This window comes from Amblyomma americanum, chromosome 1 (assembly GCF_052857255.1).
Source record: "Amblyomma americanum isolate KBUSLIRL-KWMA chromosome 1, ASM5285725v1, whole genome shotgun sequence".
NCBI lineage: Eukaryota > Metazoa > Arthropoda > Arachnida > Ixodida > Ixodidae > Amblyomma > Amblyomma americanum.
This window is the reverse complement of record NC_135497.1, coordinates 136,452,138-136,471,202: the sequence shown is the minus strand read 5'-3', so window position 1 is coordinate 136,471,202 and position 19,065 is coordinate 136,452,138. Positions and strand designations below refer to the sequence as shown.

The window sequence follows — 19,065 nt, the reverse complement described above, 5'->3', positions numbered from 1 at the left end:
TTGTGTTGGATTCCTAGCTCGGTTCATGAGTTGACTGTTTAGCCACTTTGAATTTTGGAGAAAAAGTGCCATGCCATAACTCCACACGAAATTAAAAAAACGAAAAAAAAAACGCGAGGGTTCGTCTACACGGTAACCTCTGATGTGGCAAACGCGGCTTGAAATGAAGCTGACGCCCTGATCAAATCAGGAGCCAGAAAACATGGCAATTGGGTTATTGACCCAGTTTCTGCTGATGCTGCAAAAAAAGCGTACAGATCGAGCCTTTTTTTTTTTTGCCTTCACGTTGTTAATGCGTGGCTGTAATATGTTTTTTTTTTTGCAAAATTTCTCTTTGAGCAAGGGAAATCCAAGGTGTCAATCCGAACACAAAACACGCACAAGAATGATCACACAAGTGATTTTTTTTTCAGTACGCTGCGCATTGAAATCCTGTTATGTCATCGTTGCGCTAGCTATGCTATCAGTTCAGTCGACCATGTCGCGCTTATTTGACACTAGCAAACAGATTTCTCAAAATAGTAGTCAGGCCAGGGGCGGATTTATCGCTCTCTCTTGGATGAGGCGGTCCTACCCGAACCTAATATTTCTTCGACATTTTTGGCCGAAAAATGGGGTTCGGCATGGTTTTCCAATAAAAAAATTCCTCGCTATGGGACCCCCCCCCCCCCCCCCCCCCCGCCCCCCCCCCGCACACACGCAAACACAAAAGTATTGATTTCTGGCTCAGGCTCTTTAAAAGCAAAGAGGAGACTGCTGGCGCAAAAGGAAAGAATTAACGTAAGCTTTAGGAGAGGAGCGTATACCGTATGCGGCATTGAAAGTGACCCGAAGAGCATAAGCGCGGGCATGCGCTTCTGTTTGAAATAGAATTGTGCTAGGCCCATGGCATACGGCTGTGGTCCACGGCTTGGCGAGCGTCTACGTGTGTTTTGTATAGAGAGCTCGCTGTGCTTAGTAGCACATATTTTGTTGCCGTGCGGTCCCCTTGACAGTGCCCCACCCGCTAATGCTTTTTCTTGCCCCTTCCTTCTCTAGGCAGGTGAATGTATTCGAGGATGCGGGGAAAGCGCTGTCGGGTGGGAAACCACCCCAGCGCAGGTGCTTGAGCACGCCGGCGTCGCCCTCGTTGTGTCCCTCTCCCCGACGGTCTCTGCTTTTCGTACAAACCTACAGCGCAGTGGCGGATCCCGCTCGGAGCCACGGAGCACCGACGCCGCAGATTAAGTAAGTAGCGCACTTACTTACTACGGCGCTTCTTTTGGCTCCCCTTCCGAAGTGTAGGATAAGCCCTGTGGGATGGAGCTCTTACTGACTAAATGTGGCCACTTTATCCTGCGGCACTTAGTCAGTAAAGCACAGTGCGCACTTTCTGTCGCACGCATTCCTGTGCCACTTTCCAAGAAGGCTGGAGATTTGCAGGTATGGTCAGCGCAACTGAGTCGATCTGTTGGAAACTGGCTTGTGTGCAAAACTCTCTCTCCTTTTTCTCTATATCAGATATCGCCTTGTTGGATTATACTCGTGCTTTGGAAGGAAACATGTATGCAGGTGAAAAAAAAAAAGGAACGCTCCATACAACAAAGTGAAACGGGTCAAATGGCTGTCCATAGAGAAAGAGCCTAACCCGTACAATGCATAGGAGTCTTCTTAGTAGTAATCTGAGCGTAATGTTTCAAAGTTAGGCAGCCAGAGCGCAGGTCACGCGGCCATATGCGTCAGATCATTTGTGAGATATACCGCAGCGGTGGCCTAGTTGTTCGCGTGGATTGGTTTATAAAGACGGGCTGAAGTCGGCAATAAAGAAAAAAAAGCAGTGGTGGCCTAGTGGTTTGAGCATCCGCCTCGCATGCGGGAGGTGCAGGGTTCGATCCCCAGTGCCACCGGGTACCAACCGGTGATATAATGGCTACAAGCTTTTCCCTGTCTGGTGCTCGGCTTCTTTAGGGTGAAATGCTTGGGAAATGGGTCTTTGACCCCACGTTGTGCAATGAAAACTAGCCTAGTGTCATGGCGCTCTATGGCCAAAGATGCCCTTGCGCCATAAAAATTCCTCGTCATCATCATTTGGGAGATATGACTTCTATTTTTTTTTGCTCACGATAATTTATCTCGAAATAAACTCTTCCGGTCGCTGCGCAGTAACCTCACCTGCGCTATTTGAGCAGCGTTAGCAGAGTGACTAAAGGTGCCACACTATTTCAAAAGAGCATTGCGATGATTTTGCTTCCAATGATTCGAATGACTATGCTCGATTAATTACTATTAACGACATTTTTTAATCACATCGAAACATTCTGAAAGTAAGCATAAGCGCTGTCATCTGTTTGCAATAGTACACGTACGATGAAAGCCAAAAATGTGTGGCAGGAGGCAGCCGGAATGCAAGAGTGCACTGTTGCAAATTGCGGCCATGACGTATTGGCACCACTTAACGTATGCGTGCATAAATCAACCCTAATTCGCCAGTATGGCCCAGCTTGTTTGCCTGTGATGTCCTGCGCGCTCATAGACCTCAAAATGTTCAGAGGTCATGCGAACGAATGCATCTCAACAGCCATAACTGCAGCGTTCTTAACCGTCTACGGCGGCAGGATTACGTGAGCTACGCGGGATGCTAAAGTTGCCTGCAAAACCAACTAGCAACGGCACACCATGCAGAGGCACGCAAAAAAAATGTCTTGCCGATGCGAAGGAAAAAACAATTTGTTCAACAATTTTGCTCCAGCGCTGTGAGCGAACGGCCGCTGGAACACGTTGGGGTACACTGCTGCGCAGCGCTTGGAACGAAGCGAAGCGAGTTAAAGCTGTCGAACAATATAAACTTGGTGACGTCGTCTCTAATGTGGGGTTTATTGGCGAAATCAACACTAAAATAACATCTTTTATCAATAGAGAACAGTGTACACATTGAGCCTGGAACTGTAAAACGAACAGTTCAGGCTCTAAAAGCAATGAGTTAGCTTTTACTGAGGTGTAAGCAATTATATTGAGGTTCAGCCTCTAAACTAATAGAATGTAGACGCAGAATCTTTCATGCATCTTCGAAGTGCATTGAGAACCTTTTTTGGGGCAACGAAGCACCCGTTTGAGCCACGTTATCAAAGAACAAACAAAATGATTTTAAAGGATGAAAAATATACCCCAGGGGAATCCCTCAGTGTGGAGTAGATTTGAAATAAAGAAGCACTCTCGCATTAGCATCCACTCAAGCGCAGCCAAAGCTTTCGTTTGTCGCTGTACAGATGCACTTGGGTGGACGACATCGATGTTGATGGGGATGGTAACTTTTCCCATCATCAACTCGAGTAATGCTGATGAGTAATTAGTCTCTCATGAGCATGGTATGCAGGAGTAACGTACTGCGATGTAAAGCGGAAGCTAAATTATGATTTCTGACAAGTTCTGATTTCGCCTGACTTGGTTAGCCCAAACCATGCGGTTTCAACTTTACAGGCCGAGCTTACCTCATTGTCTTAATCGAAAAACTGAGCGTATATATGAAGGCATCGTTGTGGATGTGACCCAGCGTGAACATTGCGCAGTGCAGTGGAGCATATGGCGCCGTCGCTGCTCCGCGAGTATTTAAATATCAACGAGACCGGCCTCTCATCTTGAGCCCGTCGAAAGCGTGGGCTGCCGCGTTGTGGCGTAACGCGCCAGTTCGCTGGACGGCGTGCTGTTCTCATCTCTTTCGGGCTTATCCGTTCCCGTCGGCCTGCGAATGCGCACGGAGGGCTATTCATGTACGCGGTCCCATCAAGCGCTGGAAGCGGTGGCGACATTTCAACCTCATCATTGCACGCTTGAGCTGTTTGCGGATGCACAGGCTGCTTGTCAGTCATGCTCTGCTCTTCTACCTCGCGCCGCCGTTGTTGCTTGCTGGCTTCGTTCCGCCTGTTTCATGCGCCTCTGGAAACAGCGTAGTACCTATTGTGACATTGGCTTCCTTTTCCATAATGCATGTGTGCGCGCAAGTCATCTTGCTGCGGGACTCAAGCCGGTCGAAACGCCGGGCCGCAAAACCGACTCCCCGGAGAATAAAGCCCGGCAACCGTTACCACCCGACTTTTGTCCGTTCCGGTTACGTCGACTCCTCCAGGCACGGGCCTCTCTCTACTTGCGCGCTTCCCTTTTGGAGCATTTTTCACTTTTCTCTCGCTTGTCTCGTTTTCCACTTGTCTCTGGAGTGTCGGAAAACAAAAAAAGGAAAGAAAAAAAAGAAGCCCTTCCCCAGTTTTCGAGCATTCCAAGGCGAGGCTAAACTTTTTTTCCCCCTTTCTTCCCGCGCTATCTTTTTGTCTCGTGCTTCGCGTTTACTTATACGGGCGCCTGTCAGCTTAGGGTTTCCTTTCTTTCTCATTGCTTGCACTATTTGTAAAGAAACCACTGTGTCCCGACTGTTCGTGTATCGTTTGCCGTCGCCGACCCGTTATCTGGCGGCGCGTGAGGCAGGAAATGGTTGTTCTTCGTGACGCCGTCGCCCTCAACTTTTTTTTCTATTTTCCATTCTCTCTTGAGGCCGTATATAGTTCTTAGCCGGCGTCACATTTTACTTTCCCGCCGAAAAACTGCGGCCCCGACTCGCTCTCCGGAATATATACGTTCTGCAGTAACTGAAATTCTGTTGCCTGTTTCTTGATGCGCGCGATGATTGATCTACGTCCTTTGTTCCGGCATCCCTGCTTCACTGACGACGCCCGTTCCGTGGACGCATTTTGTCCGTTCTCTGCTGCCTACCCTTAAATGCAGTGATCCTGTTTTCCTAGTAAATGCTGCATAACTCGCCGTGAAGTATACACAAGCTGGCGGTGCTGTATTTACGTTCATACTTCATGGCTATGGTAGGCGTGCCGCCAGCGTATATTAGTTTCTATTTATTCATATATGATAATGAAAAAATAAGCAGCGACAAAGAACTCGAGCGCTCTTGTCTCCTTCTTGGCTTTTGCGAGTCGCTATACCTCGCCTTACGCTCTGACCAGAGTAGGTCAGGATATTAGAATTCGTCGCCGTAACGTACCTCGAAGGGCGCTAGATTAAGAGGGTGGCTCGACGGCCGCCGAGTCTTCGCCTCCTTGCTTGAGTGCGTAGGCGCGTCCTTTCTGTTGCTTTTCCGTGCTCCTGCCTCGAGAAGAACTTCATGACAAGGGGGCCGACCACACGTAGATGCTGTCCGAACTTCTCAAAACATCCCAACCTCGTATCATCTCTTAGACTTGAAGGTCGATCACGCATCTCCCTGGAACCAAAATCTATACCGCACAACAAGTCGGAGACTGGGTGCCTGTTCCGTCTTCCACAAGAGATCGATGTCTCATGCCGAGTTTGTTTAGGAGACAGCGGTAAGTACTTAGATTCGATCGACCCTTCAGGCGCATCTCCAGTAGAGTCTTTTTTTCTTCTTGGTCTTGGAGGCACCGTGACAGTATTCACTACTACTCCGCAGCGCGAGAAATGTAAACTCGCTGCTCAAAACAAAAGAAAAATAAAATAAATCGCATGCAGTCATTTTTATTCAGGATACAACTCGAACTTTCAAAAAGTTGGCACTTGATAATGCCAGTCAACTGTGAGAAAAATGAAGGCCTGAATCCGGCGTTTTTAATTGAAATCACTGCACACGGCTTACTCCTCAGAGGAGAGACTCACACCCACTCACGTGTTCTTTATCCTCACGAGTTGTAAAAAAGGGGCAAACAAGACTTTTTAGAGTACGGAATTATTAAATGGCTTGTTTATTTCAAAATTCAAACGTTCTTGTCGCTTTTTTAAGAAATAAGGTAACAGAGTATTGCTAAGAAGTAGGGGTGTGCGAATATTCCAAATTTCGAATACGAATCGAATATGTTTGATATTCGATGCGTATTCGTATTCGACAAATTGATATTCGAGAATTTCCGAATATTCGAAAACTCCCGAATACTCGCCAGCGATCGTATACTGCGGAGACTTTCATAAGTTCTACCATGGCAAAACCACAATATCTGGGCAAATTACCCGATGATCGAGTTGAAAATTCCAGGAAAACATTACAGAGGTTCTATTCCCTTCCTTCTCCGTCATCTATCACGAGGGCCGATCGCATTCCGACGCCGCTAGGCTTGACCTCGTGAGAAATTCTGCAAGTGGGCTTTTCCACATATCACACGTGCTGCGAACAAGATGGTCGACGGCCCGCTTCGAACAATCGCAACGCGAAATCAAGCTTTTTTTTTAATCCTTCCATAATGCATTACATATTTAATGCCCACATCCTAAGAATTCGTCCTCTCGCCTTCATAATTCTCCGAGCGTGACCTCCGCCATCCCGTTTTGTAAACTACGCTATGCGGGAAAGCCTACTTGCGGAATGTCGCGGGAGCCTCCTGAACGGGCGCGTAGAGTTGTCACAATACGGCAAGCGATCCTGCAAAAATCTCGCCTATTGCATAGTGCATTATAACCCGCGCACCTCTTTAGTGGGCGTAACGGCTGGCGGGACAACGATCGGAAGACCCCGGTAGCAACATCAAAAAAATAGCCTGGCCGCGTTGTTTGGCTTTCTGAGCTTCGCCGCTGCCCCGCGGGAACTGCAACTGCCTGCCCGCGAATTCGCCGGTAGTCCAATCCCAGCTCCGCGCGCCTTACGGACGCCCACAGGCGCGTCGCAGGTTATTTCTTTTTCCTTTTTAGAAACCGTCTCGCCGTTCCGATGCCAGTGTGTGTTTCCCGGCCCCTTGCTTCCATTTGTGTTGTTCTTCCAGCACTCCAAAACGGGCGGCTCGTCACGGGCTTACAGGTATTAGCGCGATGGGGCCGCCTCATAAGGCCTTACTGCATCTTCGCATTTTCGGTACGTTTTTTTTCTTTCGGGGGGAGGGGGGGATAATTTTATAAACCGAGGCCTTCGGATGAACCAGGCATTTCTTCCGATCCCTTGAACTCCGAATGAATGAGGTTTTACTAGTCACCATGTATTTTTTTGTTGCCAGTTTTGTCATTTTATGCATTTTGTTTTGCATGGTCTCAATATATAGTTTGGATACTGCTATGATGTCTAATCAAGTAGTATACATTTCTGTGCACATCATGTTTTTTTATACCGTACTGAGGCAGTCTAGTTATGTTTATTTTAGTTGTAAAGACACTATTTTGAAAAAATAAGGGCAACAGCATTTGTTTGTTTATCATTTTCTGAACAAATTTTCTACTGAACAGATATTCGATTTGATATTCGAAGCCATTTTTTCTTCATAGTCGTATTCGATTCGTGTTCGAAAATTTCTATATTCACACACCCCTACTAAGAAGGCACAGAAGTACCTAAGAGACCACTGAAAGAGGTAAAAATTACGCTATAAAGTTATATAAAGCGCTGAACTGCATAAAGGCGATTTTCGTGCTTGTAGAAGAGCGAAAGCATTTTAATACCCTCTATTGATGCCCTCCCCCTCCTCTCCTCAAGAGGAAAGTATGTAATCGTTGTACCTTGCCAGCTCTCAACTATCAGCTATCAGGCAGAAACTTGGGGGGTTAAAGAAATCACTTGAAATTTAATTGAGGTTAGCGCAGCGAGCTAAGGAAGGAAAATTATAGGTTTAACGTTAGAGAAAGACAGAATGGGTCAGGGAACAAACGCAGGTTAATGATATCTTAGTCTAAATCAAGAAGCAGAAATGGGCATGGGCAGTGCTTGTATTGCGAAGAGGAGATAGCCGATTGTCCCTTAGGATAACGGAGTGGACTACCAGAGAAGGCAAACGTGGGAAGGGGGCTGCAGAGGGTCAAGTCGTGGGATTATAGAAGGAAGTTCGCGGGGCAAGGTGGGCCCAGCTGGCGCAGGACAGGGTTAATTGGAGAGACATGGAAGAGGCCGTTGTCCTGCGGCGGACGTAGTTACGCTGGTGGCGACGATAATGATTGTAATTGAAGCTACTTTAATCGATCAGCTTCTGAAACAAAAAGGAATACAACAAGGGCGATACTTTCAGTCGCAGGGTCACAGCGCAACGTATGCAGCAACAGGTTCTTCGTTATGTGGTTGATCACAAAGTGAAAAGTTTTGCTGATTTCCTCTCACATTTTTTTTTTATCCCCCTAATTCGACGCAGCTTTGCGTTCGGTTTTCTTTTTAGAGGTAAGCAAGCGTCTCTCTCTCTCTTTTTTTGCCTATGCCGGGATAGCGCTAATACTGTGAAAGTCGGCACACTACCTACCAGTTTTCTCTGTCAAGGGGGTCACCTGACGTTGCCAGGACCTCTGTGGCGAGGGGAACACACGCCGGTGCCGTCAAATTTCCTGCCGTACTCTTCGTAGTTTGCATATACAGAGCACCACTTCGCTTTATCGAGGCACGATATTAAGGCTTCGAAAGCAATCATTGCGCAGACGAAAGGATCCGTCGTCCCGTGACGGCGGCTGCGCACAGGGAGCGTGTACAAGCGGCGGAACCAACGCGGCCGGCGTCGTCGACGCCGTCTGGTTTCGTTCGTGTTAATAGCAGCGCCGACAAGAGCCTGCCGCAGCCGCGCAGGGGAGGGGCCTTCGACTTCGCGCTGCCGTTGTCCTTCGCCGTCAGCATAAGGTTCATGTAGAAACAAAAGCGCGCGTGCGGGGCGAATTGAGGAGTAGGGGCGATGGGGAGAGGGAGGCGGTCGGATTGCGGCCGCCCCCCGACGCGCGAATATTGGGAGGAGTGCATGCGTGTGCCTCCAGTGCAGCAGCAGCCCCCTCTTCCGCGGCGGCTTCCCACGCGCTGGGTGCGCGGGCACGCGCCGAACACATTGCGCCGCCGGCATATCGGAAGAGCTGCCCAGCTGTGGCTCGTAGCGGGCGCATTCGCGGCAGCGGCGCCGGAGCTTTCGTTTTTATTTCTGTCTTTGCCGCTCGAAGACTGCTTGGGAGGCCGTGTTTGTTCGTCGGTGGCTCCAGCTCGCTGTCAGCAGCCTCGAGTAGGGCTTCCTTCCTGCCTGTCACGCGGCTGAACGCTCGGCAGGCTCCGTATTCGCACTTCTTTTCACTTGATTAGAGAAGCCGCGGCTTCGGTTCGTGTTGCTGTCGCTGTGAGCTGTCATAGCGTTGCACCCTTCCTTCTTCCACCTTCGAGCGGAAGCCTGCAACACATTAGGTCTCTGCGCTCCTTGTCACGTCCGGCTTTAACCCGACCGTTCCGTCTGAAAGAACGCTTTCGCGCCTGCCAGAAACGCCGAGCTCCAGAACATGCCAGTCCTAAACAAAGCTCGCCTTCTTCTTCTTCTTCTTCTTCTCCTCAAGTAATCTTCCTTCCTCTTCTTCTTTTTCTTCTTCTTAAGAACATGGAAATTCTTTGTATAGGAGGTCTTCCCGGGCGAGCTCGTCCATACTGTTTTCTTTATTTTCCGGAGAAGCTGTACCCGGATATCAGCTACTCTGTATTTGGCACCTTCTACGCGTGGACAGCAGCTTTATTTTTCTTTTAATACATGCACGAAACTCCTTCTGCGTGCGCTGACAATGTGGACTCGTTTCATTTAAGTAAGCAGTGGTATGTTGGCAGCAGACAAGCGTGAGTAAACCAGCGCTGGTGAGCAGATATTCCGGCATGAACCGGCATCGCTTGTTCTCATAGTCTTGTCGTCTTGTTCCCGCGTTCCTTCGCGCTTTTCAATCATCCTTCACTTTCCAGACCGACGACACTTTTGAGGCCCACAAAGGTCTGGGAAGAGAAGGCAGCGAGACACTGCACAGCGCATCAGCAATCGGGCGCTTGCGAATTCGCCAATGCCCGAGCCTGAGTGCCGGCCTGCGCTCAGATGGCAGCGCTCGGCCCGACACTAAAACCCCACCAGCGACTCAGCCACCGTCATCGCTTTCCCGAGGCCCGAGTCCGTGACCTCGGCGGCTCTGTTTCCACCAACTAAAAGGACCGATTCGTGTAATGTCCGCGAGGAGCGCGCAGCGCCGACCGTTCTATTGCCTCCTGGTTTTGCGATCCCCGCTCTCTTTTTCGTCTCCTTGCGAAAGTTAACTCGCTTGGCGCCATTATTTCTTGTTTCCACTTTACGATCGACGCGGATTCGCTTTCTCTGCGACCTTTCCGTCTCCCGGTTTCATTTCGACCTCTGGTCGAGCCTGCGCACCCAGTTATCGGTGAAACCGCGGCGTCAATGGCGCGCACAGAGAGCGTCCGTTGGTCCACGCTTTACTTCAAGCTTACGGCCACTTTGGCTGTTTTACTGGCGCGGCCGGGCATGCTGGCGACTCCTGCTGCGCCTCGCTATGCTCTGCAACTCGGCCGAAGCGCTCCAAGTTCCCACTGCTCGGGACTCGATTTGGCAATGTCCGCGGTTCACATTTTAGATGCATTGTTAGAGCCAGAAACACAGGCAAAAAGAAAAGGTGGGTGGGGCAAGCGCTGTTCACGCCTCCTTTAATTGGTGCTACGCGGTCTTTTATTTCCCTTCATTCCTCAGAACTGCATACCACGCGGACCAACGCTGGAACTATGGGCGGTGTTCCGGGCGCTTTCCAGGCATCTTTCGCCCGTGCAGATGAACCTGGCAAAAAGGTCCAATTTCGATGGCATACCGTACTTGGCTTTTACGTCTTCAAGCGAAAGGAGGTGTTAACGAAATTTTTCTCCGCGTCAAACTGACTGTGACGTCAGCCTAAAGCAGCCAATGCACTAACCTGCATTCGCAGCGCTAACCTGTATACCCAGGCCTGAAATTGCGCCAGCTTGTTCGATCGACAAACAGAAGCTGCGATATTTACCTTGATTTATTAAATTACAGTCAAAATCAATGATCATGCATTTAACGGGGGTAAATGCTCTGATTATGTATGTGCTGCAGACTCGACAAAATTGCTTTTATGTCATGTCTTTGGCTTAACGATAGAATATATACCGAGTATATTATATTCTTTAGCCAACGAAGGCGCGTGCAGGAAAATTGTTGGGCACAGAAACCCTTCTGAATGGAGGAAAGTACAGGAGGAAAACTGCGCTTGCATTCTCTACTGCTTGTGCAGTTGAAGAGCAATGGTGATTAAGGATGACAGAACGGCGGCTCAAAGCAAAACAAAAAGAAACGCGTATATACCTAGGGCTTTTCGAGTAAAACTTGACCTCTCGATTCGTGCACCTCGAGAAAGCTTTATAAAAGAAGAGAAGAAGGGGCAAGCCCAATTTCAGCCATAACACTGCCTTGCAGGCTGCTATTTTGCCTCTACAAACAGCTGAACGTAGGTACTGCTTGTAAACTGGCAGTCAAAGGGGCTATCAAAGGGGCTCTAATAATGTTGCGGCATGCCTGGGATATTAAAGCACGCCGTTTCACGAATAGTGTCCACAAGAAATTTTCAAACGCGCTTTGTAGTAGCTAAGTTATCTGTAGTCAAAATTTGAATTTCAGCATCTTCGCGCCTTTCCCTCTCCTCTCGTCACTTTTTGCACGCTGGAAGGTTGGCGCTCCTCCGCCGACCCCCCCTCTGCGAGCGGTGCTTCCTGACCCGCCGGAGCTAAGCGGCTTATTGGCCGCGGCCTTGTTAGCTGCCTGACGTCTGAAAGAATCTAACCAGTAGCCATCGCTCAACATGTATACGTAGACGCGAGGGATGGAGGAGGGTGCGAGCATTGAAAAAGTCGCCGGGAAGAGCTCGCCAAATTTCGCGCGTCATTGTGGGTCATCTGCTGCATGTAGAGGAGTATTATTTGGCTCTGGTTTTCATGGCAACACAGTGCAGTGATTAAGTAGGTTAATGTGCTCTCCTCGGAAGGCGTTTCAGATCCCCTTTAACCCAAATTCTACGTCAAAACGGTCTCAACGATTCGGTGTTCTGATCTAAGCATGTCACCCCCTAACTTTATTCCAGCCCGTGTCACTGTAAGCGAGCTATGCTACCAATGCAGATATTAACAAAATCGGGGAAATGTTAAGAACACAAAATTAAACGTGAAGTTGTAAAACTTTTCTTGCCATAACTCAGCTTTTAAAACTTCTTTGTCCGAATAACGTATTTTGTTCCCACAATATAGCTAGGGTTTATGGTTAGTTATTTTCATGTTGAAATTAGCCCCCCAAAAATAGGACCGCAAAATAAAGAAAGGTTTACCACTTTTTCGGCATGAGAAATGGCGTCCGACTGTTACTACCCGAATTTTGAGAAACATAGCTGGTGTATTAGTTCGAATGTAAGTGCGCTTGAGTCGCCCATACGCACAATATTGCGCATATCCCAGACTTCTTCAACATGCTTACGCTGAGTTTAAGCAAATGCAGCACGAACGATTCTGTACCTACAGTTCGAATAATTTTTGGATATTAAAGATAAGGCAGTTACGTGCAGTCTATGCAGCTGCATAATTACACCTCATGGTCTCGAACTATACAAGCATAATAATGCCAAAATATGCTCAATTAATTAAGATGCCCTAATTAGCGTTTTGAATAGCAGCGTAAAGTCGGCATAAAGTTAAACATTACGGCGAAGGAGGTAACTGCCAAATTCTGACGGGTCTTTCTATACGCTTTTAAAGTTTAGGTTGTTTACCTCCTCGTCGGTCGAATAGGCGTACCTTATGATTATTCTCTAGACGAAGCATAAAGCAGCAGTAAATCGGACATTGCACTTTGTATCTGAGAGTTGGTTATCTGCCCGATAAATCTAAACAAATTTCTGAAAACTGAGTACTCTGCGGCTGGACCAACAATTTTCTCAGGCACGTGCAATGGCTGGCTTTGCGTTTTTCGTTGCATTTCGGGCTGAAATCTGTGCCATCTTCAACGGTGGATTTGTCAAAGCAGAGGAACATTCCAAAGGCTTTTCTGAGAACGATAAGTTAAATAATCTTTACTTTCACCTTTGTAGTTTAAACACATGTACGACATTCCGTCATTCAAAAAGTTAGCGAACTGGTTTCAGCTGACATGTCACACTTGTACGTGCGCGAGAGCATTCCCTGCGTTTAACGCCCACTCGGCCAAGCAATACAGCTGTAGATTCGGAATTCAACTGATACTCATGATGTTTTGTGGTGCACATAATTCAGCTTCAAACGGCCTGCACAGGGACACGCAATTCACGGGCGACTGCACTACCGAGCGCCTGCATAACGTTACGCCCATACGGCATTACATCTCAAGACCTATAGGTCTTAGCGTCCGCCCTCGACATTTCTAGCGATAAAGAACGCTGTCCAGCGCCGCCAGCATCAATGCTAGCCACCTTCTTTTTTTTCAGTACAATAGGCAGCCCATAAGTACGTCGGCAGTACCCTCATCGACTTCTTCAAAAGCAGAGCAATGGGAGGTCGTTCGGCTGATGTCATAGATAGATCCCTTAGCTTGGTCGGAATTCTCCATTGTCGTTCTTGCTGGTGTCTCTGGTCATAATCTCCGCTACCAATGAGAGAAAAGAAAAAGAAATGGGGAGGGCACGAACGGCTCCAAATTGCGAGGCAAGCCAGAGGCTGGCGGAATATTTAAATTGGCAGCCGCGCAGCGCATGCCCATCTGACGCCTTTGCTGCGGGCTTTTCTTCTTGGGCGCCCGTGGCTGGCGCGAGAGAGCTGTGCTTCTTTTTTTGATGGGCGTGAAGAAATGCATCGCGGCGGGGCGATACTTCGGCAAGATTGAAAATCACTGGGTTTCAAAGACGGGGGAGGAACCCGAAAACGGCCCGACAAGCGCCTGGGCTAGAATGTAAACAGCTCATCCACTCTATATGCAAATGAGATCGAGTGACAAACTTTGCGTCTGTCGAACTCAGCTAAAAAAAGGGGTGGGGAATTATCAAAGTGGGCCCGCGCCTCATTTCGGCCCCGGCGACGTTTCGCGGAGAACGCATCGCGACAGGTTAATTCGCTTGTATCCGCGGAGCACAAGTCTCGCGCCCATCCCAGCGCGCGCTACGGGTCCCGAGACGCCAGCAGGGCCCAAGATATTGGCGCCGAGGCCTCCTCTGCGAGCCACAGCCTAAGGTCAAAAGCACCCTCCGTCTGCGGCGGCCGCCCGCACGATGCTTGCGCCTTGTTTTGGGCATCGGCGGCGAGGCAAGAAGAAAAATGTCTTCCGCCAATTGTCTCGATTGTTGCGAGAACAAAAGGTTTTCAGCTCGACGAGGCACTCTGGGCGCGCTTCGCAAGCTCGCCTGGCTCTTTGGAGAAAACAACCCGTTTTTGACATCGACTGATCGCGTTTCTTCCTGCTAGTAGCAGAAAGGAGCTCGGCGTCTTTTCATTTTCTGTCTTTAGGTTATTTTCGCTTCTTTAAAAAAAAATCTTTCAGGTGAGATTAACTTCGTCTGTGAATTTCAGTGCTTTGAACTGATAAGGTTCGGTTTATTGGCGCATGAAGCTTATAAAGCGTCTGCTTCAGGTTTCAGGGCTGAATTAATTTTGGTTGAAAGGTCGAACTTCAAATATATAGACTTTGTACGAAGAAAACTTTCGTCCAATGATCTGCGCCAACCGTGGCATTTCTTAAAACCTGCTCAAACACTGCTCTTGTGACAACTATCATGAATTTCGAACCTGTACAACGCAGGTATTTTTTTTTTACAGCATCTGCACTGGAGCATATGTTGCTATCTTTGGTCTAGCCCGTATTGTGCAAATAAGTCGCATGACTCCATTTTGATCCTACGCAAACGCGGTTTGTCTTAGCTATTTCGAAGTGAAGTTCGGCAATCACGTCACATAGGAATTTATGAAAAGCTTTGCATCATGTAATCTGCCCTACTTTATCATAGTATGCAAGTGTTATTATAACCCAGTTCTTACAAAGCGAGCTATGTTCACGAGACTGCTGGAACAAAAAGAAATATTATGTTAGTATTATTCGTGCACTCGCGACTCGGGCACTGGATTTAGCGCCTATAAATCACGTGTTTTCATAGGCATTTTAAACCAGCATGTTAGTCAACCGAGTTAGACTATACAAGGAGCCGGATACGTTGGGAGAGCGGATACGTTGGGAGAGCTAAGAAATATTTTACCAGAGAAAAGCAAGCGTACTCCCCAGGTAAAGCCGCATGCATAACGGACAGCCAATCTTGTCATTATTCCTCCTGTTTTTACTTCGAGAGCTTCGTTCAACGCACATGAGTGTGTGGAAGGCTCAAATGCTAAACGTGTCGAAAAATATTCTCGTCATATTTAAGCTGTTAGAAATTTGGTAGCCATCAAGCAGCCAAGGATATACCATGTGGCTTATACGTAGGCTTATGCATGTTTGGAACTGAGTGTAATTTTTACTAACCAAAATTTCATTTATTTTAATGGACGGTCCTCTTTCGCTGTTCAGAGATCTGGCTTCGTCTCTCTGTATTTATACTGACACCAGCTCTTGGTTTATTACTTTGGGTACATAACATGTTCGAGTACACAAACCTTCTCCGAGTGCACAAATAGAGCGGTGATGCGGTTTCAGAGACACACTCGTAACGCCATCGCAGTTTTCGGTTGCAGCTAAATTTTTTACTGTAAATTCGTGAGCACAGTGAGTGGGCTCATTGTTAAAAGCATCCATATTTCATGATGTCGTGATCAGTCATCGCAGCCAACTACTTTCAGGGAAGACCCCAGAGCACCTGGAATACTTCAACGCTCGCCCGTCAAGCAGGCAACTCCATTGTGACCAGCGTACAGAATGAAAGGCCGGGCCTGTCCTGGGCATTCTTCCTCCACATATGTACGGGTTGCGCTCTTTCCTTGACAGCCTGCACCTGTCATACGTTGTCGCTAACTGCGTAGTGCGCAAGGCAGAACCCTTCAGGTGAGCTTAAAAACTGTCCGTGTTGTATTGCGGCACCAGTTTCTGGTTCTACCAGGGGACATGCCGTGAACCCCACTTTCTCTCTTCCTGGCTTTCCCCAGTCGTATAAGCGCATCATTTGTGTCCGTAAATAGGATTACGCCTGACAGCCGCAATGTGGCCGCAGGCTGCTGAGCAACATTCAGTAATAAGGCAGTAGTAGTATATTGAAGATCCACATCGCGCACTTTTTTTTTTTTTTGCTGCCGAAGGCTTCATCATGAGTCTTAACAGCAAATTCTGACAAATTATTGTAGAGAAGTAAAAATGCTTTATACAGTTCTCTCAGAACCATGCGTCCGCGTTCTGGCCAGTGTTGAGAATCCCTGACGCATGCTGTAACAAAACGCGAGTAAAACCTCGGAATAGAGGGAACCGGCAATGCCGCCTCCTTTTTCTGTGCATCCATTCTGTTGTACAGGAGACAACGCACACCGCGAAAGCTTTTCCGCTGTTCAGGGTTAAGAGGAAAAATTCGCTTGCGCCTGCGCAGATTGGAAAGACGAAGTTAGAAGATTTTTCGGTTAAACCCGAATGCAGAGTAATTTCACGCATGCAACGCTCCACTAATTTTCTCGTATTTATGCCAAAGCGTAGATGCAGACTGATGCGCGCACATCTGCTAGTTAGCGCACGGGTAAGCGTCGTCCTAATGGAAACCTCGTGGAAGAATTAACTGACCGCTCATACATAACGTGAGTGCGGAACGGTGCTAATCCCGGGATAATTTTCCGCCCCCTTGGAGCCCCGCTCTTCACCCGCCACTGCATGGAGTCCCTTACAAGGCGCACCGTGTTTGCACGCGTCCCAGTTGTGTCAAGGGCATGTCGGTGTTCCGCCTCCGCCTCTGCGCTCTTCTTTTCGACGCGCAAACTCTTGTGCTACGAGTGGCGCGCCAGTCTTGGAAGGGATGAATAAATTGCTCCGGCCAGGCAAATTGTGCCGAAATTAACGAGCCCTTTTTGACGGGGTGTCACACTCGCTCCATTAATCTGTCCTGACCTTAAAGCCTCCTAGGCACGCACCATACGCGGCGCCAAGGGCCGTATCAGTGCCGCGTTCGACCGCCCCGTGTATCCGGCCCCTCGCCTCTGTGTGCCGCCCGCTTTTGTTTTGCCAGTCGGCGCGCTTCGTTCCGCTTCGTCCGGCCGCCTTGGCTCGACGCCGCCGACCATGTAGTACACGCACAACGCGAGCCCCACCGACAGGGAAGAGCGGCCAGTAAAAAGCAGAGAATTTCCTGACGGGCCCTCAAAGCATTCGCAGTTTCGGTACGTGCTTCATCGTTTCGTTACACACATGCTATTTATGTTACTGGGGTTTGAGCGCATCGCTGGGTTGTTTCGGCTGCTCAAAGAGAGAGAGAAAAAAACTGAGAAAAATGACTGCGCACTTGCAGAACGTCGAACTCTGAATTCGCGCTGGAAGACCGGCGATCTGCATCACATGCCGGTCCTTGTAGAGGGTTGCTACGTTTGTGCAATGACAAGTTTATGTTTTTGCGCGCATGAGTGGCAGCCACAGTGGTGGCAGCCAAGCACTGCGCCAAGCTTTCAGTATGCCGGCTGATGGCGCTAGTTCTGCAGTTGACGAAAAATTTGCGCTTTCGCAACGGCTTTTCGAACGATTTGCATTCTGGTAATAGTTAAAAGATAACACATGATCTACGCAGAGTAATTAGTGGCGAACACTTTCCTGTGCTCTGTACTGCAGGATACTTACAGTATTTCATATTATGTAAATAAGCTTTCTTTTAATCAGTCAGCACTTGTCTCGAAATGGGCAACAGTCAAGATAAGCGCGCAAGTTCGTCAGTGGCTTAGGAAGAAAGAAGGACATAATAAACTTTCTTTCTCCTTTCTTTGCTCGATAGTGAACACCTGGCCATTGGGCCCTGTGTACGGGTGCACTGCTCTCGTACCGCTAACGCGCTACTGAAGGCGGTTGTGCTCAGAGCGTGCCAAGAGCGCGGAGAAGGAGGGGGGGGGGGGGGGGTTCGTAGGAGTGCAACGAGGAGACCGAGACAGAACCACATTTTTTTTTTCGTTACCCGGCCAACGCAACAAAATAAAGCCACCGAGCACCTTATATAGGCAAAATCGTAAATTTGCCCATTCGGGGGCAAAATTACGATTTTGCAGGCAAAACCGCGACAATATTTTTTTATCCCGTGAGCTTTTTCCTGCCGTCGCCCTCTCCTCTTTTGACCCGCCAAGCACTTTACCTTAAAAGACCTCTTCGCAGAGGTTTCGCCAAAAGAATGTGAACTAATGCGCCTACCAGGTTACTTCTGTTTTGAGGCGTTAAGAGTCTTTCTTCAGACGCTTCCCTAGTCACGCATTTTTTGTAGGTGTGACAACAACAGGCAGTGTACATAGTTTTCGTGCTGCAGACTCAAGCTAGCTTGGAGAGTTATGAAAGGTAGAACTTATGTACAAAGGCAATTATAGCAAGAAAACTGCTGCCATTACGTGAGCAGTGAGTTTGATGCATCTATGGATCAAGCAAAAAAGGACAACGATGTATTTACAAGCCAGCCTGGCCCCGTGTTGCAAAGAAGACTGTCAGAGCTAAGGTACACCTGCCGGAGGAATATATGCTACATCCTGTGTAGTTAACTGAGTACGTTCATGAATTGTCTGCACTCTCTGTGAGTGGTGTTCTACATCAGGGTGCCTGGAGGAACAATTTCGGATTTTTCAGTCACAACGTCCCTTAACGTAACCGCGCATGTTTGTGAGTGCTTCTCAGCATCCTAGCGGTAAGCAGGTTTTTTTGCAGCGGTTTGTAAGTCTAAAACAAGAAAATCCAGTGTCTTTATACTTCTACTCAAAAGTAAATTAAACATAAATTATGTCCCTATGCTTGTCTTTTATCTTGGAGTACGTATGATGCTCATAGCGTATCAAAACATCACGTATCAAAGCATGCTCAACGAGCTGCATCAAACTTCAATGTGAATATTATCGAGGATCACAGATCCCGCGGCAAAGTTTCGCAACTCCTGTGCGTCGAATTCAGCGTCTCTTGTGCCTCTTCTGGAGTCACTGACGGTATGCTAACGAGCATACTGGTCGACGCAGCCGCGTGCTGCTCTTCAGACAGTAAAGTTTATTTCCTTGCTTGTGCATAGTGCAGTTTTGTTCTCTCTTTTTTTTTTCAGTATAACATGCGTATCGCTGCATTAAAAAAGGGCCAGCCTGAAGCCTGATTATTCCAAGTTCTTGGTTCAAGGAAGCATCGCAGACAAACCTTCCTGCTCTTGTTATCAAATGCGCTTGAAACAAAA

At 48.2% G+C, this 19,065-nt stretch overlaps 1 protein-coding gene across 2 annotated transcripts in view; it reads left to right on the top strand.

The window, feature by feature from the left end:
• Window positions 1-19,065, top strand: part of LOC144136190 (neural cell adhesion molecule 1-like) — a 408,281-nt gene that overhangs the window by 249,082 nt on the left and 140,134 nt on the right. The window contains exon 14 of one of the 2 annotated variants that reach the window (XR_013315572.1): window positions 1,039-1,227. The gene's annotated coding sequence lies outside the window, so the exon portion shown is untranslated. Of the gene's footprint in view, window positions 1-1,038; window positions 1,228-19,065 lie in introns of those variants that run through there. The other variant, XM_077668279.1, reaches the window with a different exon arrangement.